We start from the raw sequence: 24,143 nt of genomic DNA, 5'->3' as shown, positions 1-24,143 counted from the left end.
ATGTAGCTTGTATCATAAACATTTAAATCATGATTTTATTTCCTTTTGACATTTAAAGCACGTTTTTTATTCTTGAATGATTGCCATGAATTTAATTTTCTCTGCAATCATATGCGCAGTAGTTGTATGAGTTTTAAGACTTGTTTTATCTTCGAAAAATTGAAAATAAGTTTGACGCAATGTCAATTGTCAAAGAGTTCGATATGAAATATGAATATACCGCTATGTTTTACATGATCACTAAGCATTCATAAATTCTTAATGCATTGTTATATAGTTAGATCACATGTAAAAATATGTTTAATTTTACTTGAGAGAGATTGTTAAATAAATTAGAAATACTGGTTTTCATAATTGAATCGTATTCTCAAATTTATAAGTTTTGAAGTTAACGGGATTAATATAAAGGGATTCGAGATTCTAGTACACTATCCATCATCATATTTTTTATAAACTTGCGTTTAATCGTAATCTTGCATTGATTTTAATTAATTTAGGTTCTACATTCATGCGCAATTTAACTGGTTACAATTTAATTATAGAAAAATCATAAATTTTCATTGTTTTGGTTAAGGCTAAATTAATTTTCACATGAACTAGTACAACCTCAGTGGGAACGATATCTGGACTCAAATTTTATTTTATTACTAGTTAATCAACTGTGCACTTGTGATAACTTAAACGAAACAAATATTTCGTCAACATCCATGAATAAGAAAATGGAGAAATTTCAGACCTAAATGATAATCATGAGGCGCAATGTCAACTCAACTTATCTAATAAAACTTGACTTTTCTAAAACAAATAATTAATTTAGTTTAAATTAAGTTGTTTTTGTTAGAAAATTGATTAGTACAAAGAAAACAAAGAAGTGGATGGATATTTAACTTGAAGTAATGCATACGATTACAAATCTCCTTAAGACATATTTCGCTCATTGCACGTAATGCACATCCCCAAAAATGTACTTTCAAGACTAGCCTCAATAACCATGAGGCGCAATGTCAACTCAACTTATCTAATAAAACTTGACTTTTCTAAAACAAATAATTAATTTAGTTTAAATTAAATTGTTTTTGTTAGAAATTGATTGGTACAAAGAAAACACAGAAGTAGATGGAAATTTAACTTGAAGTAATGTATACGATTACAAATCTCCTTAAGACATATTTCGCTCATTGCAGGTAATGCACATCCCCAAAAATGTACTTTCAAGACTAATCTCAATTATAACCTTGTAGGGGAACTACAATTTTGAAGTATTCTTCTTGAACAGAATATCAAAGAACTTGAAAGCTCAAAGATTCGAATTTACGACAAACACAAAAATTATGTGGACTTAATTTAGGAGAGAAGAATTTCGAAATCAATTAAAGCTGTGTGGGATGCAGAAAAATCGAACGAAATGGGTTCAGTTTATAGAATCCATGTGTTTATTTTGAATTAGTGCACCTGTTAGCACGAATCTACAAGAATTATTAGGTAACACCTTATTGGATGGCGAATTTATTAGGAGGTCTAAATTGCACCATATCAAAACCATTGCTTTTTGATTTGCATGGGAAAATCACATCCAGTCATTACGCTTTAGAGACTTATTTCAATTCACACATACAAACCATTATATAAAACTTATCTTTAACAATCTCCCCACGAATGGAAGAAGTCAACCCAGTGTGAGGAAGATGAAAAAGAGTCGATTTGAAAGATAATGCATTAGGTAGCTAGCTTTAATTTTCAACCTTTCGTAGTAAAAATCTATAGATATACATGTGAGGAATTTTAAATGATCGTGTGGGCTTATATGTGTAAATTGTTGTGTTTTAAATTAAAACTATCAAATTCGGTTAAACCCAGTTAAAAGTGATCCAATAAGACTTCGGTATTTTGGGCTTTAAAGCATCCAATTAAAGTGTGGGTATTTTATGTGTAGAGATCGGTTCTGATGGGTCAAATTAGGTCAAAGGGCATCACTATATAAATATGATTATGGTCCTCAAATCACACGTAGGTATTTGCTCATTCAGTTCTGCCTCCCATCGCCAGAGAGAATTACGGGCTGTGTATAGATTTGGAAGACTAAAACACAGGATTCAACTGTTGCAATTAATCAGGTACTCTTCTGCTATAATTCATGTATTTTTTTATTATTCAACATGAAAGATCCAGTGAATTTTAAGGTAATAATCGTCCTACAATACACTCATCTTTTTATATCATTTGGCTCATGGACATAAGATAAACCTCGAGATCAATATCTATACACACATTAGGGCTTTCCAGTAGGACATGTTGACTTTGCAGTGGGATATAGCTGACATCTGCTCTTCGGGCCAGATCATTAAGAGGAATAACTTCGTACTATGTTGTGATCACGATCACCTAAAGAGAGACTCTAATCAGATCACATGATGAATGGACAGATGTGTTGACCTGATTAACAGTATTCATGTACAGCTGACTTGATCCTTCCTCTAAGACTCTTTGAAGAATAAATCACCTCACAGCTTTTAGTGATGGTGAGTGAGTTAATTTATATTGATATACAAGAAGCCTTACAAATCAATATAGAGTAATTACATACAAATTACAATGGAAATAATGGAAAGAATATCACAGAATTAGGCTAGAATAATGGAGTCAATTTTATTACATATATTATGCCTTAGATTGAGGCAAATTATCCAACACTCCCACCTCTCGGAAGCTGGGCATCAGATTAGAAAGGATGTGAAGCCTGGATCGAAAGAATTCGAAAAGAGGTCGAGGGATACTTTTGGTGAAGATGTCGGCAACCTGTAGGTGAGAAGGGACGAATTGAGTCTGAAGTTTTCAGGTTCATGAAGAAAGTGGTAGTCTAATTCAACATGTTTGGCCCGTTTGTGAGAAACAAGATTGGAGCTCAGAAATATGGCACTTTTGTTGTCACATAGAAGAAAGGGCCACTGTGGAAGTAATACTAGTAAGTCCTTAAGAAGGTGTGTAAGCCGAAGAAGGTTAGCGACAGTGTGTGCAAGGGCACGATATTCAGACTCACAGCTAGAAGATTGTGAATTGCTTCTTAGTACTCCAAGAAACCAAATTTCCACCAAGATAGATGGAATAACCAGAGGTAGACTGATGAGTATCGGGGCATCCTGCCCAATCAGTATCAGAGTAAGCAATGAGGGTACTAGGAGTAGTAGAAGGGTGGAAGATGAGGCCGAAATGAAAGGTGCCTTTGATATAGCGAAGAATACGCTTAACTGCAAGAAAATGGTCTGTTGTTGGAGCATGTAGAAATTGACTCATAGAGTTGACAACATGAGCAATATCTGAGTGCGTGATAGTTAAGTATTGAAGGGCGCCAACCAGAGATCTGTGAAGAGTTTGATTTGAGAAAAGAGTACTGTTTGCAGACGGGTGCTAAGAAACAACCATAGAGGTATGGACTGGTTTGCTATCAAGTAACTGAGCTCGAGTAAGAATGTCCCGTGCATATTTCAGCTGACTGATAAATAGATCGTTTGTAGTTGTTCAGGCTTCAAGGCCAAGGAAGTAGCTAAGATGACCCAAATCCTTAGTAGGAAACTCGGAATTAAGTTTGCAATTGAATCTGTGGATGAGAGATGGATTGTTGCCAGTGATAATAATATCATCAACATAGAGGAGCAAATAAATGATATCAAAGTGCTTATGGAAGAAAAATAGCGAAGTGTCAGCTCGACTACAAGAAAATCCAAGTTGAGTAAGGAAGGAATTGAAGCGTTGGAACCAAGCACGAGGCGCCTGCTTTAGACCATAGATAGCTTTTTTCAACTGACAGACATGATTAGGAAAGCGTGGATCAATATATCTGGGAGGTTGCTCCATGTAAACATGCTCAGCAAGAGTGCCATTGAGAAACGCATTCTTAATATCAAGCTGGTGAAGGGGCCATTTGTTAGACATAGCAATAGAGAGTACAACGCGAACAGTGGAAGCCTTAATAACAAGACTGAAGGTATCATTGTAGTCGAGACTAGGTTTCTGTGTGTAACCCTTAGCAACAAGACGAGCTTTGAGACGCTCGATGGATCCATCAGACAAAAATTTGGTCCTAAATACCCATTTGGAGCCCACAATGTTGGTGTTAGCAGGCCTAGGGACCAAAATCTAGGTACGGTTGTTTTGCAAGGCTTGCATTTCTTCATCCAAGGCAGCAAACCACGCAGGATTCTTTGCAGCAGATTTGAAACCTTTAAGCTCAGTAGAGGTAAGAAAAGCACAAAGAAGACCAGAAGAACCCAAGGTGCCAATATTAGCCGAATGGCGGGTTTTGAAAATACTAGCCTTGGCTCATGTAATCATAGGGTAAGATCCTGATGGAGGTGCCGGAGCTGGAGCTGGAGTGAGATCATGGACTTGAGGAGCGGTGTCTGACTCAACAGGGGATTGTCTGGGGGCCGAGTGGACCAAAGTAGAACCTGCATTAGAGTTAGCAACCTGCACAGACTTACCCATTGGGTCAGTATAAATAACACATAGGTTAGATCTGGATATAGTAACGGAAGGAAGTTGGTGCTCAAGGGGAGATGGTTTTGTATGGGATGAGACAGGCTCAAGAAAACTGGAAAAATGGAGAGATGAGAGAGGTTGAGCATGAGAGGTTTCTAAAGAGGAAAAGTGATGTTCATCAAATTGTGCATGTCAAGTGATGTATATTCTAGAGGTGGTATGATCTAGGCAACGAAATCCTTTATATGAGGGACTATATCCCAAAAAAATGCATGGGAGAGAAAATTTGTTAGGCTTGAAATCACGTAAACAAGGATAAACACTATAGCCAAACGGATGGAAAATTTCATAATCCGGAGAGAAACCATGCAAAAGCTCAAAAGGAGACTTACTTCCAAGAAGTGGTGTGGGCAAGTGATTGATGATGTAGATTGCAATGCTGAAGGCGTCAACCCAGAAACGAGGAGAAAGATGAGAGTGAAAAAGAAGAGCCAGGCCAATCTCAAACACATGATGATGTTTTCTTTCAGTGTGACCATTTTGAGCGGGTGTGTATGGGCAAGATAATTGGTTATGGATTTCAGAGGTGCGAAGATGTGCTTGGAAACGATTGCTAGTGAATTCTCCACCGCCATCGCTTTGAAAAAAAAATTATTCGTGCAGAATATTGATTTTCCACAAATTTTTGAAATTGAAGGAAAATATTGTAAAAGTCAGATTTTAAACGCAATGGGTATAGCCAAGGGAAGCGAGAAAATTCATCAATAAAGATAATATAATAGACAAACCCTGAAGTAGATTTAACGGGGAAGGGGCCCCATATGTCACAATGAATTAAATCTAACACATGAGATGAACGTTTGTCATTATGTGAATAAGGTAAACGATGATTTTTTGCAATTTGGCATGCACTACAAAGCGTTGGAGAAGGCAATAGAGATGTAAGATAAAGATGACCTTGTTTATTTAAAAGAGAGATAATGGAATGGTTTACATGTCCAAGGCGAGCATGCCATAAATCTATGAGGAATGTAACGACTTTTTATTAAGAATAGAAATAAAAGTGGGATATCCATGCTCCAGCACATATAATCCACCATCTCGTTTACCGGTTGCCACCACCCTTTTCGTTTGATGATTCAAAACAATGAAAGAATTATTAGTAAAAGTAATGGATAGAGGGAAATCAGAAGTTAATTTACTAATGGACAAAAACTTTTTAAGTTAAACGAGGAACGACTAAAACATCAAGTAAATGAAGATTTTGGTTGGGAGAGATGGTACCGGTGTGAGTTATAGGTAGGGAAGCACCATTTCCTACAATTACACAATCCTTACCGATGTAATTATTTGAGTGATCCAGAATGGATGGATTGGCAGTCATGTGGCCTGAAGCCCCAGTGTCCAAGTACCAGCCTGAAGCCCCAGTGTGGAACACGCTCTGTCTTTGAATATGCTCGTGCCTTTAAGGCACTTTGTGACCAGCTACCATTGAATGGTTTATGGATGTTAATCCAAGAGAGGCTCTGATACCATAAGACTCTTTGAAGAATAAATCACCTCACAGCTTTTAGTGATGGTGAGTGAGTGAATTTATATTGATATACAAAAAGCCTTACAAATCAACCTAGAGTAATTATATACAAATTACAATGGAAATAATATCACAGAATTAGGCTAGAATGATGGAGTCAATTCTATTACATATGTTATGCCTTAGATTGAGGCAAATTATCCTCAACACCCTCGACCAGGTCATCTATTGCAGGTCCCATTGTTCTATTCCACCAGCATCTGTCCGATCCACACCCTAGGATTACCTAGATTTGGTTTTCCATTTTTTTAAAAATTATTTTAATATATTTTGAGAGTTGATAGTAATGTCTTATTTAGCCCCTTCTTGAGCCATATTTTCCAACCACAAAAAAAAATGAGAATTTCGATAGCTGGAGACCAATTTCAGCTACCATATTTGACTTCATCTCTCTTAGGTGGGACCCGCGTTCAAAAATAACGGTCAAAATTTTTCAGAGAGAGATGAAGTCAAATATGATGGCTAAAATTGGTCTCCAACGGTTGGAATTCTCATTTTTTGTGGCTGAAAATATGGCTCAAATAGGGGTTTAGATTTGTGGGTGAAAAACCAATGTTCTAAAACAAATCTAAGCACAATAGTCCGTGAATTTTATACAAGAATCTATACAGTTTTGATGTTCAGAAAAATAAAAAAATTAAAACAAAATTTTCATAGAATTGCAAACTATTTACGTTGAACTCAAGCCTCCTTCATCTTTGGTCTTCCTAAAAGTTTTACTAGTAAGTTATGCTAGTAATACACAATCTTGAACAATTGATAATTGTGAAGATAAGGAGGAGGTTGGCAATGATAATGTAACTACCACAATTTTGAAACCCTAAACCAATAAGTGTAAGCCTTAATTAACTTTTTAAAACATAAATGTGGAAAATAGATCAAATTAATTAACATGAGTGAACTTAATTGACATCAGAACTTGCAAAATAATAAATTTCTAAACAATTTTGTAAGGTAAAATACATTATCCGAAATGATTTATCCATAATAATAACAATTCTCAAAAGTTTCAAATTATTAATTTAGCATACAACTAGAATATCTGGTCTGGGACAATACTAAGTCTATCTCATCTTAGGTAGTCGTGTCGTATCACCTAACTCTCATCATCTGAAAATGGGGAGGGACAACGAAGAATGAGCTAAAGCTTAATATGATATGTGTATGAATTACTGTACAATCAAAAAGTATTTCTCAATGTGTATCCTCTTTTATTTCATTTCTTTAGAAACCTTAACTTTGGTATCTTAAGCTGACTTGGGTTATTGCCTAACCAATCACATTGCAGTGGACCTTGTTATTTAAGACCCGATCAAATCTATGTATACTATCGTAGCATTAACATTGAACATTGGTCGGGTGTGCCGATCCCTCATGCCTCATTTTTCACTCACACCTTTATGGGATAGACATACACCTCGTAATACAAAGTATTTATGATATGAAATATAATGCTCTCATATTAATTTTACATAATACCAATTAAGACAACACATTCATACATTTAACGAAGTAATATACATACGAAGACAATTGAAGAATTACGTACCTTAAATCCTAACAATTTACTTTTCGAATGGCAAGTGAAGATGTTCCTTATCACTCATGATGTCGACGTGCCACAAATTCATAATTCATCATCATTTAGTTAGAGACTTTGACCAAAAATCCAATCTATAAATTTGAATCCTAAACCTTATTCTATAAGATTAATTTTAATTACTATACCTATGGAAGTCTATGTAAACAAAAGTGTTCAGTCTCATAACAAGTAAATGTATAAATCACTACACTAATTAAAAGAGATGATAGGGCCTTTCACTGTTCATTTATGAGACTTAGTTTTCACACCTAAACTGGTTCTACTGTTCACTATCTGGCTTGGCAAGTGGCCTGGGAAATAGGAAAGTGGCTTTTCACTGTTACCCATATATTCAAACCATCGGTGACTTCGTTTTCTCTCAATTGTTCGATGATCTGATAAAATTTTCAGCAAATGCTCGATAAAATTCTTCACGAATCTCAACTATAGTCGACAAAATCGAATTTTCAGAATACCCCTTTGTTTTTCTTCTGCAAGGAGTGCTTTGAACATCATTTTTCGGAGATTTTCTTAGGAAATTTCGGAGCAAGAATTGAGAAATTTTCAGGCAAATAAATAGGAAGATATACAGAGACTCTGTATCTGTATAAAGGCAACGAAGTTTGCACGAGTCGAAGATAATTTTGTAAGTTTCCCTTTTCTATCTTGGTTTGTTTAAAAACTTTTTATGAACTATTTGTAAATGTCTATTTTTCGGATCTTATTTCAATTGTACGAACAACTACCGTTGACAAACTGGAAGAATTTAGCCAAAAGTAGAAGAGTTGATGCCAGACAAACTTTATATCCAAACCAAACATATTTTGCCATTTCTGGAAATTTGTTCTTCTAATTTTTTCTTGGTCCTTAGTGGTCTTATTATTGAATTATAGACCTACTGATGTCGATATACATTATTACTTTGATGTACAAAAGGTATATTCTTGATTTATATATTTTTGTTCTTTGTATAGGGATCTCAATGGATGTTACTTGGAAGGAGTATTAGCACCAGTGCTTGGAAATCTCTCTCATTTACGATTTCTGTGAGTGTTAAATTTGTTTTTTGTGCAATATTTTGTTCAAGTTGCAAGTTTTTAGCTTACAGTCCCTCAAATCATTTGGAAAGTAAATAAAGACATAACATCCCCCATCAATTCGACTTTTTTTGCTTCGACTTGAAGTTTCCCCGTGTAACAACCTTAACAGCTAACTAAATAGAAGTACTAGATAGTAACACCTTATTTGTGATTTGCAAAAATAAACTTAAACAATGCCTCCGCATGGCTAATTATTCATCATATAGATTAATTGTTTTTATGTCCTAACTTTGATGATTTTTGTCTAGCTTTATTTGGAAAAGAGAACATTGTCTGTGAATCTTGATCATAGTTATCTTTCCTGTAGATGGGTCATAAATAGACTCTATATTTATAAATAGCATTTTATGCATAATAGAGAATATTTTTTAAGTTTGGAAAGTAAATGTTTTTGTGTGCTCTAATAATTTCTCTATTTTGACTCTTTATTTTATTTATTCCAGTGAACATTTACTGACTTATTCCTATCTCTTATTTGATGTAATTTTTTTTTTTTTTATTCTTAATTGGTCAATCAATTCAAATTTCAATAAGCTTGAAGAAAAATGATATGAATTAACTGGAAATGGTATTTATGCATAATGTACAAGTAATACATAGTCTCTGAATATTTCAAATAAGAATGAATTCCTGTAGAAATTTCCCAGCATGTTTCCTTTTTAAAGATGTATTGATGGACTTCAGGTTTAATGTCCATCTATTGTATATTTTAAAATCGGCATATTACATTATGTTAATCTTTACATTTCTTCTAATTTCAAATTGTTAAACATGTCTTTTAGTTTTCTTTTGTCAAATTGTCGCTATTATATAATTGATCTTTTGCATACATATTATGTAATACATGTATTAATTATTTTGTCGAATTGATGTATAATGTAGAAGTAAAACTTATTCTTTGAACTCTTGAATTAAACATCAGTTCTTGTACAAATTTCCTGTTGTGTTCCCTTTTTTTTTAAGAGATAGTAATGCTTTAGGTTGTGTGTTCATATGTTGTGTATTTTAAAATATATACCTATGTTATTTTTATTTTTAAATTTTCTAGAATTCTAACTGATTGAAGACGTCTTCTATTTTTAGTTTGTCAAATTTTCTCTATTATACAATTCATCTTGTGTGTATATTATCTAATACATGTATTATAAATTGTTATCTTCAGTTTCTTTAGTTGCTGTGTACGTTGGAGTTCAAGTGGACGGTAATTTATCCTATTATTTTAATGGATATTTCAAAAACTCCTATTGATATAGAGCTTAGTGATAGTTATTCTGAAACAAGTTCCAAATGTACAACTAAGTCATACAATGCTTTTATTCGTCAACAACGAAATCAAAGACAAAGAGAACAACGAAATAGAGTTAGAAGTGAATGTACTGATCGTCGCAAGAGAATAATTGATAGTGTGTTGCCCGAAAATAATAACTCCACTGCTACTCACATATATGAATCTAAAACACATTCTGATCTTCAGACTTCTGGCTCAAATGAAGAAACGATGAATTTTTTGACTTTTGAATTAAGAGGAAATTTTAACCTATTCAACATACCGCCTACTGCATACGTATTGCCTACATGCACATATTGTAAGTACTGTGGTGCACAAAAATTTCATAGAGAAAGTAAAGGTTTCTGTTGTTCGAATGGAAAAGTTAAACTTTTTATGTATGATTTGCCAGATGAATTATATAACTTGTTTACTTCTAAAGAACCTACATGTACGGAGTTTAAAAAAAATCGCAAGAGGATATAATAATCACTTTGCTTTTACTTCTTTTGGTGTAAAGTATGATAAAGAACTATTTAGAACGTACAAAGGAATTTATACATTCAGGGTTCAAGGACAAGTATATCATTACATAAACCAGCTTATGCCAGAGGATAATAAGCCTTCTTATATGCAATTATATTTTTACGATACAGATAATGAAGTTGATAATCCTATGAAAATTTCAGAAAACTTTGTTCAGTCTACTTTGATTACTTTAATTGAAATCTTGAAAGTAAATCCATATAGTAAATTCTTTAGGTCTTTAAGTCGCATATCAAATTTGCAAGATCATCGAATACACATAAGATGTGATCCAGGCCTCGATCAAAGAGTCTTTAATACTCCTACAACGTCTCAAGTAGCTGCTGTATGGGTTGAAAATGATGAAAAAGCAAATACTCATGTTCGTGACATTATAATATATGGCCATTCTGGACAGTCGCACAGGGTACATTACTACTATGGCTGTTATGATCCTTTGCAATATCCTCTGCTTTTTCCATATGGGTAATCTGGTTGGCATGAGGGCATTGAGAGATGCAGAGACATGTATGTTCAGCCTCAACATTTGCCTAGCTCTATTGTTTTCCCTAGCACAGCTGCTTCTGCATCTGAAATTATTGAAAAAGAAGATAAAAGTTTGCATATATACTATTTAGTAAACTTTCTAATTGCTACAATATAAATTCCTATATAAGTACTCACAGTAGATTTCATTTGTCGTCATGTAGTGCTTTATGGATCAAAAAAGCGATCTCAAGTCTCTTATCGAGAATACTATTCGTACAAACTACAAATTAGGCCATCCAATAAGTCTGTATTACTTCACACTGCCAGACTGTTTCAAAAATATGTTGTAGATATGTATGTTAAGATTGAAACTACTAGGTTAGATTATTTTCGTAATAACCAAAAACAGATTCGTGCTGAACTTTATCAAGGCATTGTAGATAATGTTCAAAATGGAGAAACAAGAGGATACAAAATTGGAAGAAAGTTCATTTTACCACAGTCGTTTACATGTGGGCCTAGAGATATGCTAAAGAGATATATGGATGCAATGGCTATTGTGCAACGGTATGGAAAACCAGATATATTTTTGACTATAATATGTAATCCAAATTGGCCAGAAATTAAGCAAGAACTTAAGCACAATGATGATGTTCAAAATCGTCCTGATCTAATTGTACGTATATTTAGAGCAAAATTAGAGGAGCTAAAAAATGATTTGTACAATGAAAAAATTTTCGGCCCTATTGTTGCCCATATATATCATCGAATTTCAAAAAAGAGGACTCCCTCATGCACATCTATTGTTAATTTTAAATTCTAGTTAGAAAATTTCTTCCGCTCAAGAAGTTGATAGAATAGTATCGTGTGAAATACCTAACAATAATATACATTCTCATCTTCATTCTGTTATTGTTAAACACAATATGCATGGCCCTTGTGGAGACCTTAATCCAAAAAAAAGTATGTATGGAGGGAAATAGAAGTTGTAAAAATAAATATCGTAAGGATTATTGTAATACTACTATATTCAATGATAACTCATATCCATTATATAGACGTTGTGATAATGGTATTTTCATTAAAGTTAGGGGCCAAATGTTAGACAATCGATGGGTTGTTCCATATAATCCTTATCTAAGTGCAAAATTTGATTGTCATATTAACGTTGAAGTATGTTCTTCTATCAAAGCTGTGAAATATTTGTACAAATATGTGTACAAAGGACATGATCGTATTAATTTCTCTTTAAGTACAGATGAAAGAAATAAAGAAATTGATGAAATTTCTGCTTACCAATCTGCTAGATGGATATCTCCACCTGAAGCTATGTGGAGGATTTTTTCTTTCAATTTGGCAGAAATGCATCCAACCGTCTACTCTCTACAGCTCCATACTGAAAATCAACAACAAGTAACATATGATAAATATGATGGTTTATCTGTTGTTATTGAGAAAGAAATGCAAAAAGAACAATGTTGACTGAATTCTTCCGAATAAATGAAGTAAATGAATTTGCTAGGACACTTTTATATCAAGATTTTCTATCTCATTTTGTTTGGAATACAAATCAGAAGATTTGGACTCCTAGAAAGAAACAAATTGTTATAGGACGAGTTGTTACAGTTAATCCATCTGAAGGAGAACGTTATTTCCTATGTGTGCTTCTTAATCATATTCGAGGGCCAAAATCATTTAATGATTTACGAACTTCAAATGGGGTAATTGCTAGAACATATCGAGAAGTAGCACTTCTACATGGTTTGTTAAGTGGAGATCACCATTGTGAAGAATGTCTATCCGAAGTTATTGCTTACGAAATGTCTATCTCTTTAAGACGTCTTTTTGCTACACTTCTCACGCTTTGCAACCCTAATGATCCGAAGTTCCTATGGGATAAATTCTAAGTTTACATGATTGATGATTATGTGCATGAAAATATTCAGGTGGAGGTTGCTGAAGTAAAAGCTCTATAGGATATTAATTCTATTTTAGAATCGTTAGGTAAAAACATAAATGAGTATGGATTAGTATCGCTTGATGTAAATGTAGATGAGGATGAAAGGTTGAGAAGAATGGTTGCAGAGGAGAATTAATTTTGATGTTCAAGGGGGATATGTTTATGCAGCAATCTTAAATAATGAACAGCAGTTTGCATATGATATAATTATGGAGAAAGTAAAATCAGAATTAGGAGGCACTTTCTTCATTGATGGTCCAGGTGGAACGGGCAAAACTTTTTTATACAAAGCACTTTTAGCTGGTGTAAGATCACAAAATTTAATTGCCTTGGCAACTGCATCCTCTGCAGATACATCCTCTGGAGTATCTGCATCTTTATTGCCAGGAGGTCGAACAGCTCATTCAAGATTTAAAATTCCTTTGGAAACAATTAGTGAAGTTATTTGTCCTATTAGCAAGCAATCAGCATTGGCAACTTTGTTCAAAATGTGTAGATTAATAATTTGGGATGAAGCACCTATGATAAATCGTTGTGCTGTTGAAGCTGTAGATAAAATGTTTAGAGATATTCCCAATTGTAATTTTCCTTTCGGGGGAAAAGTTATAGTTCTCGGAGGAGATTTTCGCCCAATTTTACCAGTGGTACCCAAAGGGAAAGAAGAAGACATTACAAAGGCTAGCTTAGTTTTCTCTGAATTATGGCCTTCGTTTTAACATTTACCATTAATCCAAAATATAAGAGCAAAATTAGATCCTGTATTTTGTGATTATTTGCTTAGAATTGGAAATGGAACAGAGCAAGAACATGATTGTAAATGCATTAAACTTCCAAATAGTATAATTTTACCACTTGAGGATGAGATTACGTCTTTAAAAAACTTAATACATCATGTTTTTTCAAATATAGAAGAATATGCTGATAATTCACATACGATGGTTAATCGAGTTATTCTTACGCCCAGAAATGACTGTGTTGATCATATTAATAGAATTTTGTTGGAGCAGATTCCTGGACAAATTTTCACATGTTATAGTTTTGATGAAGCAATTGATCAGTCAGAACAGAGCCTACAAGAAGACTTGTTGAATAGTTTAACTTTAAATGGTATGCCACCACATGAATTAAACCTTAAGGTAAACTGTCCTGTGATGTTGTTGAGAAATATTAATCATTCTGAAGGGTTATGTAATGGGACTCGTCTTACTTGTCGAAAATTTGAGAAGAATATAATTCTAGCTGAAATTTCAATTGGTGAGTATTCTGGAAAATATGTTTTCTTACGAAGGATTCCTTTCATACCTCTTAAAAGTGATTATAAGTCAATTCCATTTAAGAGAACTCAATTTCCAATTAGACCATGCTTCGCAATGACTATCAACAAAGCACAAGGTCAAACATTAGATTTCGTTGGCTTATATCTTCCAGAACCCGTTTTTTGTCATGGCCAACTTTATGTAGCATTATCACGAGCAAAAACCAGTATGTCTATAAAAGTTCTACTTAAGCCGTCAGACTCAAATAATTTACACAATACATGTGCTAAAAATGTTGTATACAAAGAAATTCTTTCACTTGTACGTTTGTAAACTTTAAACATTTCTATGAGCATTCATTCATATTTTACAAGTTTCCTAAACATCGAATTCATAAATATAATGAAGAAGACTATATGAATAAAAATAAGCTACAAAAATTGGGCAAACTTACTTTACATATGAGAATTCTTTTCACAAATGTTTTTTTTTTTTTTTATGTGTTATTGCATTTGTTACTTCAACCTATTCTTTTATTCTATGAGTCATAGTCTAATTTATTAGTAAAATAATTTATTGCTGAGTTCAAGTCCTTGTATTTTTTGGTATTTCTAACAAGGATAGTAATTTGCATTATTTTTTTCTTCAGTATCTTCTTATTTAATGTCCTTTCACTATTCTTTTAGAAATTCTCTCCTAATGATATTTGTGCTTCAATTATATATGAAAAAGGTTGTGTACATAATACCCTTTTATTTCCTTTTATCAACTCAACTATCTACCTATTGTGATTATGAAGCAGCACTTTCAGCCATTGAAAGTAAGTATGCTGGCTAAGTCGTTCTGCATGCCTCTTGTTTCTATCCATGTTGGGAAGATCAGCAAGCAATGGAGCTTCTTATGTCCAACATCCATGAGGTAGTTCTCTTCATTTTATTACTCTAGAGTTGTATGTAAGAAATCTTTGAGTGTTTTTTGCTCACTGAATATAAGAAGCTCCACCGCACCTCCACCTAAAATAAAAATGGAATACAAGATGCCTATTTTACTGGCTTTATGTGCAAGATAAATTTGATTTGTTCTGCTCACATGATGATAAGTACATTTTTTGTTATCTCCTTTGTTATTTTATGAGATCTATAAAATCGTTTTATGTTGAGTGTCAAATTATTTACCTTCAAATAATATCCACCCCCTCCTATTAAGAAAGAAAAAGAGAGAAATAAAGACGTGCAATATGTTGATACTTTCTCATCTTTGAACATTTAGTTTTGTTTGCTAGTCTGACAAGATAAAGAATAGTTAGCCAATGTGGGACGAAACTTCTCTGATGCTTTTTCTAATTGATTATTTATGACATGATGCATTTTTGTCCAAACAATTTCTTCCAACCTTTTGGAATAATACAATTCTAATTTCAATTGCCAGATATTTGGGGAAATTGCAGAAGATCTAAATACGCTTATTAGAATAAATGAACCCTACGTGGATGCAAACGGCAGGCCTCACAAAAATATTAGGTCACCTTTTATATTTATTGCATTTTACCTTCAATGTTGTGTAGTAATTAGTGTATATTCTTTCAGCAATTTTCTTTCTTCTGACCATCAAATCCAATGTTTCACATAGAATCAAGAACACGTAAATATTGGATGATCCTTTTGAAGATCCTTCCAACTAGCTGAGTTGATTCCTGATGCTTCACTTGAAGGAAAACCAAAAGATGAGGTAATAAATCACTATAAACTTGCCTTTAAACCACTCTTACACGTGTATTGTTACTTTTTGGTTTTGTGTGAGGATGTCATATAAACCTACCTTTTGAGATATTAAATAGTGTATGTGACTACCACTAAACTATGTTTTGCACTTTTACGACATTTATCCCTGAATTTTATTTTTTGCGATTTTACTATTCTTGGTTGAACTTTCTATTCATAAATACTCGAAGCTATTACTCAAATATTTAAATGCTATTTTCATTAGTGCATTTGTTTAAATTCAGTCAATACTTGATTGCATTGGCAGTATGAATTTTTTTCTCAGTCAAGTTAATCAAAATGATAATATCTTATACCTTGTTCTTTTTCATGATACAACCTCATTTTAAAGCAAAAATGGTGAGAGTTAGCGTTTTCAATGATGCTCTTAAGAGCATATCAATGAATAGATGAAAGGGAAGCATCAGGTCATGATTCAACCATCTTCCAATGTTATTAATAAGTTTCTCCTCATGATGTAAAAACATGGCATAAAAAACATTATGTGGTATTACTTCGTCCATTTAAGAATAAGAGACTCTATCTATACCCTTAATTCTTTATGATGTCTATAGAATACATCGAAAAGTTTGAGAACATTGATTATTTGTTTATCACCAATCTAGAAAAATTGTGATTGAACAAATGTGAAATCATCAGCCCTCATTTTGAATTGATGTCCAGGAAATTGAGGGATGGACTACAACTTTGCTTCCCTCTAGACAGGTAATGTATAAAAATACTATACATTAATATTTGGATGATGATCAGTTGGTGAATATTGAACTATTAGCCAGGCCATATGATGATATATATGTTCTACACATGTAACTTTATTTCATGGAATATTGTTTTAGTGGAATTGCCGCATATAAAATTGAGCACAATTTTGCAAAGAAATAGCCCGCTTCTTTCTCGAGAAGAGAAGGGGATAGTTAAGTTATTTTCAAGTGTTTTTGTGGCATATGATTATCAAAATAGAACATTATTTTTTTGATGCATGGTATTCTTTTTTTATGTGCCTTGTATGGTTATATTTCATCATATATTCTTACCTATGGATACACAAATCTGAAATATTAGTACCCGCTCTTCAATCCGAGTGGTTAAATCCTCTATTTTTAGATGATTGTAACTATATGTTCTTGGTATCTTTTTCTGTAGCTGGTATTCTCTAAACTTGAAGGTGGCATTTGTCTGTTAAGTTCTCTTTTCAGCAGAATAATTGCTAATCTATACGAAGGCCTTCTATGTAACAACTATTCGTTGATGAAGGCAAATGGTCAAAAGACATTGAAATCATTAAGCTGAAAGTAATCTTCTTTCTGAGTACTATTATATATTAATTCTGCGTTACATTTTTATTGTGGTCTGACTCTGTTTACATCTTCTTTCACAGTTACAATTTGGAGAAGCAAAAGGCCAAGGAACTAAAAATAAAGCAAACACTGCTGGCAAAAGCAAAGGCAGAGCCACTTATGAGCCCAAATTTGATAAAAGTAGGTGAAAGGATTATCACCAAACAAAAAATGAAGGATCCAATTTCTGAGGTGGAGTGATGGTAAGTTACCTCATGTTTTAATGGGTTAATACTTATTCTAGAAGGCTCAAGAAGATTGGAGAAGGGTAGGGACTGCAACAAACAACTGTGACAATGTAGTTATTTGTAGTTTGATGGTTTACTTCAAAACTGAATTCAATTTATAGAATCTTTATTTATACATTTAGTTATGTACAGAGGTTGTGTATCAGCACTTGAAATTTGATATATGTGAGCAGCAGTACTCTTTTTGTTATTATAGAATCCTAGAAGTAATGGCCTACCTAATGATGCATATTTACACACTCTAAGAATGTTTAATTTATGGGATTAATACTGAGTGTAGAAACTTCTAAGTCCTCTTATTTTTTATTAATTTTAGCCATTTGTAATTATAATTTCTAAACTTCTATGTTTGTTCTCTTATTAACATGTCTAATAATGTGACTTTGGATCAAAGATCTAGCACTTTTGTAAAAGGTTGGAGTTGCCACTGCACTTGAAGTCAGAGCCACAGCAATCCAGTATGTTTTTTCACCCTGCATTGCTGTAAGTAAATTTGGCAACGTGCTTTTTAGTCCTTTCTCCCATTTGGCGGATTGTGTTATACTGTACTATACTATTCCTGATCATTTGAATACTTCCTGGTATGCAGGGATTTTAGATGGGGTCACTCTTATGAGAGCTATAGCTAAGATCATATTATTGTTCGAGCAATGACTGAAAGCACTCGATGTACAGTGACTACCAATAAGGAACTTCTACTATACCTTTCATTAATTGGTAATAATAACCTTTCTAATAAAATTAGTTCTATTTTCTACATAATAAAAAATAAAAGTAACTTTATACCATACTTCCCTAACATTTGCCTTACAAAAATAAATATTTTACAATGGCTATCTTGCAACAAATTACATACATCTGTTGTGACAAACTTCTTTCCACAGTAAATAATATTTTACAGCACATACATACATGCATTAAAATAAATAAAATATTGTGAGTGTGCTATTTTTCGAAAGTATTTGCAAACTGGTCTCATACTTAGCGTCTCCAACCTGCATGAACAGATTTTGTTATTAAATATTCTACAGCACACACATACATGCATTAAATAATTAAAACATTGTGAGTGTACTATTTTTCCAATGTGTTTGCAGGCTATTCTCATGCTTATTGTCTACAATTTGCAGGGATAAATTTTCTATCCACAACAAATATTTTACAGCACATGCTTGCATGCATTAAAACAATTAAAACACTGCAAGTGTGCTATCTGACTGACAACATAGCATGAATTTTATCCTTATCCTTCTAATATAATATGATATACCTGAAACATATTCTCTCACTTTCAAATGTTTGAACAACCAACCCATATTATACTTCCCAACTACAGAAGAACAACTTGGAAAATTATATTCCCCTTTCATGTCCAGTAAGTTTTTTACATCTTCATGTTTTACTCTAGCAGTATTCTTACATTTTTCTTGCAAACCTAAATATACTGATAGCAATTCCAACTACTTATGCTTTGACTTCTTCTTAATGTTATTAACAGATACTAAAGATGACTACTTCATACAAGCTCATCCCAGAAATTTCTATTGCTGAAAATAACTGGTCTGCAAAAGTGATTGTTGCAAGAAAACAGTCACCTAAAAATGCTCGTAACACCTCTGGTTGATATCAAAATCTTCTTCTAATGGATTTAGAGGTGGGTACACTCTAATAGCTATAATAACTCTCTCATTTCTAATTATAACTTTTCCTCCTCCTAATATTCTTAACCCCTTATAACCTTTGAAACAGGGAAACAAAGTTACAGCCACAATCTATGATGCAAACATTACAGTCCTTCAAGATCAACTACAACTCGGGAAGATATACATACTGTCAAATGTAACTGTCAGACATAACAGAAGCACATTTACAAACTCTGCTGAAGAAAAAGTCTGGTCCATCACAGGGAAAACGAGAATTGAAGAAGTGAATGAAAATAACCTAAACTTCCTCTTCTCTACATATGAAGTTACTCCATTTCACGAACTAGAAAGATACATGGACAAGAACATGAACATAAGTATAGCTCCCAACATATACTAACCTTATAGCCAATATTTCCATTCAACACTTACTAATTATTTTCTTCAAGTTCAGCTACAACCACATGTACAGTACATAACAAACAAATCCCTTCTTTCTTTGTTACAGGTGTTATAGGGGTCGCTATAGACGTTCACCAAAAAGGAATCATCCAAACCCACTTTGGCACACAAGCCTGTCTTCAAGATATTATTTTGATAGACAAAAATTTTCAAACTGTAATGCTTACACTGTGGGATAGTTTTATTGAATGAGAATGCATTTCTATCATTGAAAACATTGCAAAAAGACCTGTGATATGGGCCACTGATCTTAAAATTTCTTCCTTCAATGGTAAATTCAATATACATATAGCCTTTACTTTATTCTAATGTTAAATCAGAAAAATAACTAATCTTACTTCTATTTCATATCCTTTGTAGGCATTACACTTTCCACTAAACTCAATAGTGTTATTTTCATTGATGCTGAAATATTAGCAGTGGCAGATTATAGAGAATGGTTTCCACACTTAACTCCCAAATTCTAGACTTCTTCCATCTATACAAGAAACATATTGGAGAGAAAATTATTATCATATACAACTAACTATGTACTTAATTTCCTACAGGGTGAAAACAAACAATGAAGTACTTGAGAAGCTGACTGAGAAACCATTTGTTGCAGTGACGCCTCCAAAGCTTTCACCTCCAGCTCAAAACAAATTTACGCACTTGCAGACTTACTAGGAGTCTACCTGGGGGTACATTCTCAAATAAATCTTTAAAATATATACATTATACATAGCCTCTTTATCATAAATTACACTGAACACTATGAAAACACTTCTCATCGTCCAGTTTAACATACATGTCTTCTTACAGAAAAAATTCTATTGGGTAAACGCCCAATGGAGAATTGTTTCGACCCACCAAAACTTCGGGTACATGTCATGTAGCAATTGAAAAAAAACATCCAACGTAGACTTTGAAGAAACTTACAAATGTCGCTTCTGTAAGTACGAATACGCAAAAGTAGTGCCAAGGTAAATTGCATCTCTAAATATAGATTTAAATATTCACTAAAAACAATACTTAGTTCTAGCAGATAATGACATCTAATGTGTTAAACTTTGTTCTCCAGAGCAAACGCTTTCATTCGCCTCGAAGATAAATCTGGAGAATTAGATGCAAGCATAATAGGAGAGGCGGCAGAGGCACTATTGGAAGCTAAAGCCAACGACATAATGAGCCATTTTGTAACGATAAACAAACCTACTACTGCCTTATAACAATTTCTTTATGAAAACACAAAAAATATAACACATACAATTTCTACATTGCAACATCCAGATATACATCTAAACGATGTGATAACGACTAAATCTAAAGAAGATATGCTCTTCTACCTCAAAGTCACACAAAAACATCAAGATCCACCAGAATATCACTATGAAATTATCTTCGCCTTCAATGCGTCAACAACAATCACAGACATAAACTCCTCAACTACAGTAGCTGATGTGGACTCTTCAACTGAAATTAGTCACATCGACATTTCAACCGAAGTAGCGGATAGTTCACATAACAAAAAAGGCAAGGAAAAACTGTACACCATAGACAGTGAAGTTTCCACAAACATTACCGAAGAGGTGACACTAAATGCAAAGAGAACTCTATTCCAAGTACCAGAAAAAGCAACTGAAGCAGAACCAAAGAAGAAGACAAAAGCAGCCACAAACTACAAATTGGATGAAGAAACCAAAACAATAACTTTCAAACAAAAAAAGGAATGACAAAAATCCATGTTCTTTTGTTATAATAGACAACTCTAGGAGTGTCTCTTATGTTAGTAAGCAGAAAAAAATCAGCTCTAGATGTGCAGTAACTTCAACCTGAATGTGTTACTGTTTTTGAAATGTAAACGTTGCTTCAAATATTTTGGCATCTTTTTTATTCTAGAAGCAACAACTACTGTAAGTTACCAAAAGTGATTGTATAATCACTAGCAATAATATAAAGTACTTCTCTATATAATTCTTCACACAACACACTAACATTAGCTTCGAAAAAACACTACCCGTGCAATGCACGGACCGAGCCTAGTTATTATAAAAAGACATAAAAAATTTAGATAATGACCATTCAATAGCTATTAAAATAATTATTTTTTATTGCACAATCTAAGAAAATTATATACATATGCAACTGACATAGATTTAGGACATGTTCGGTAGTGATTATGAAAATTGATTTTTTGACCGTTAGAGAAAAAAAAAGGATCACCTTTAGTGAAGAAGTAAAAAATAACGGCTAAAATAATGGTCAAAAAAATTAATTTTTGGGTTGAAAAATTGCTACCAAATAGGAACTTATTTTATTTACACACACGTATACATACATATACATATCCAGGCAATGGCGGATTTGGGTGATGACGACACCCTAGCTGGATTCGTCGGAAGCGTATGGAGCCATTTTTTTTGGGTCGACAATAGATTAAAATTTTAGTTTATATCTCTGACATTCAATTTATTTTCAAGTATTTCGTGTGGCTCACTTGATCAGCCGTTGAATGTGTATGATGTAGGTTTTGGGTTCAAATTTTTTTACCAACAAACTATTGTGCAATAATATTTAAGTATAACAATTTTTGCTAAAATTAAAGAGTGGGGGACCAAACAAAAATTCGAACTTGTGATCTTTTCTTAGATATAGTATAATCTTCACCACTATGGCACCTATCAATTATTTGCAATAAGCTTAACAAAATAATATTTGTTAGGTTCTATCTATTGTAATGCGAGTACAATTCTAAAGATTCGAGTCCTTGATCTTCCTTTAAAATATACAAAGCTTGACAACAATGTTATTAGATGAGTCCGTTTATTCTTCCTAGTAGTAAGCATGTGCGCTGCACCTTTTACGTATTGGACGAATGATATGCCTAATATTTTTAAGTACTAACAATTTTTTTGGAATTAGTTGATGTAATTAATATTACTAAAGGAAAAAAATTAAAATTGTTAATGTGTATATATATATACACACCTTTTAAGAAATTATGTATATAGTGTAAAATGTTGAATAAATTGAAATGTGTATTGAATCAAATTTGTAAGGGTTAAAATGTCATATAATACAACCACTCGGAATTTGGGAGAATCTAATTTTAGATTTTGACTATTTTTTCTCTTATCCAATTTTAAGTGAAAAAATTGCAAATTTTAATAAGTACTAAACTATTTTTCAGACTGACAACTCATACATAAATTCCTTGCAAGTGAAATTCACATTATAATTTTCAATTCCTCAAAACTAACATTCGCACAGTGTACAATTGTAACAATAAAAAGGAAAATATGTTCATTAATCAACGAATATCATAAAGACAAAATGTAGAAAATTCAAGTTGAGGAAATAAAGAAATATTTGTACTGCATTGAATAACCAAATGCAAGTGAATTTCGATTAAAAATATAATATTTGTAAAAAATAAATTCAAAACTAACTATCAAATATAATAAATCTTTTTATAATTCATACTATTAAAATTCATGATAGACAAAAGTATAAAACTTATTATTGGTTGTTGTGCTATATAAAAAATGAATGGCCATCATTTCGATCAAAAGAGACCATAAAAATTTGTGATTAATAATTACACATCAACAATTACATAGAGAAAGTAAAATAGGAAGGAAAAAATTTTATAAACGCATACTCAATACGTGATCCATGAGAGATGAATTATGGATTCATAATTGAGATTTGAAGAGTAAGGAAACTCTTATATAGTTTTTTTTTTAAATATATATAATTTAATTTCCTTCATTTGTGCTAAAACCTTTGTCGAAAATTATCAAATCAAAGAAAAATATTTATATTATGGACAATGAAATGTCCTAATTATGTACTTGATTAATAAAATATTTAAAGATTGCGATTATGGATTGAATTTATTATTTTCAAAAGAATTTTTAAGAAATGCAATACTATTTTTAATATGTATTATTAGGTTTGAAAAAAATTTAGTGTTAATAATTTAATTTTTTAGTCAATTCTATATATTAATATTTATCGACTTAATAAAATATGTCATTTCAAGTAAATTATATATATAAATAGTAGTATTGTAATTTCTTTTAATGGTATGTAATAATATTCTTTATTAATTGTGTACTAATAATTAGTAATAACTGTATTTAGTGGAAATTAATTGTCTTAAATTTTCAAAGCAATTGTTGATAAGCTACGTTGGCTTGTTCCTCGAGTGTGGGTATTCAGTATTTGGATATATTGATGGAGTCGATGTGAGAAGTAGGGCTATTTTGCTAGCCTCTTTATTAATTATCTTATTAGAAGTTATAAATTGAATATTAAGGGTATTGTTCACCACTAATATAAAAATGTAAAAGTAAAATGTGAAATCGAATGTTTATCATCTATTCACACTTAGGTAATTGAAAAATGATTTATTTTTTGTATCATATTTTATCAAATTAAT

General features: G+C 32.6%; 2 long non-coding RNA genes across 2 annotated transcripts; both read left to right on the top strand.

The window, feature by feature from the left end:
- The first annotated feature begins 15,121 nt into the window (after positions 1-15,121).
- On the top strand, positions 15,122-16,043 carry LOC111392104. The gene is made up of 3 exons (XR_002702212.1): positions 15,122-15,167; positions 15,678-15,769; positions 15,879-16,043. It is a non-coding gene; the product is annotated as an uncharacterized LOC111392104 (long non-coding RNA).
- A 1,371-nt stretch (positions 16,044-17,414) lies between these two features.
- LOC111392107 lies at positions 17,415-18,332 on the top strand. The gene is made up of 3 exons (XR_002702214.1): positions 17,415-17,570; positions 18,016-18,098; positions 18,205-18,332. It is a non-coding gene; the product is annotated as an uncharacterized LOC111392107 (long non-coding RNA).
- Positions 18,333-24,143: the final 5,811 nt, after the last annotated feature.

Source organism: Olea europaea, unplaced genomic scaffold, assembly GCF_002742605.1.
Source record: "Olea europaea var. sylvestris unplaced genomic scaffold, O_europaea_v1 scaffold879, whole genome shotgun sequence".
Classification (NCBI taxonomy): domain Eukaryota; kingdom Viridiplantae; phylum Streptophyta; class Magnoliopsida; order Lamiales; family Oleaceae; genus Olea; species Olea europaea.
The sequence above is the reverse complement of the archived record's forward strand: the minus strand, read 5'-3'. Positions and strand labels throughout refer to the sequence as shown.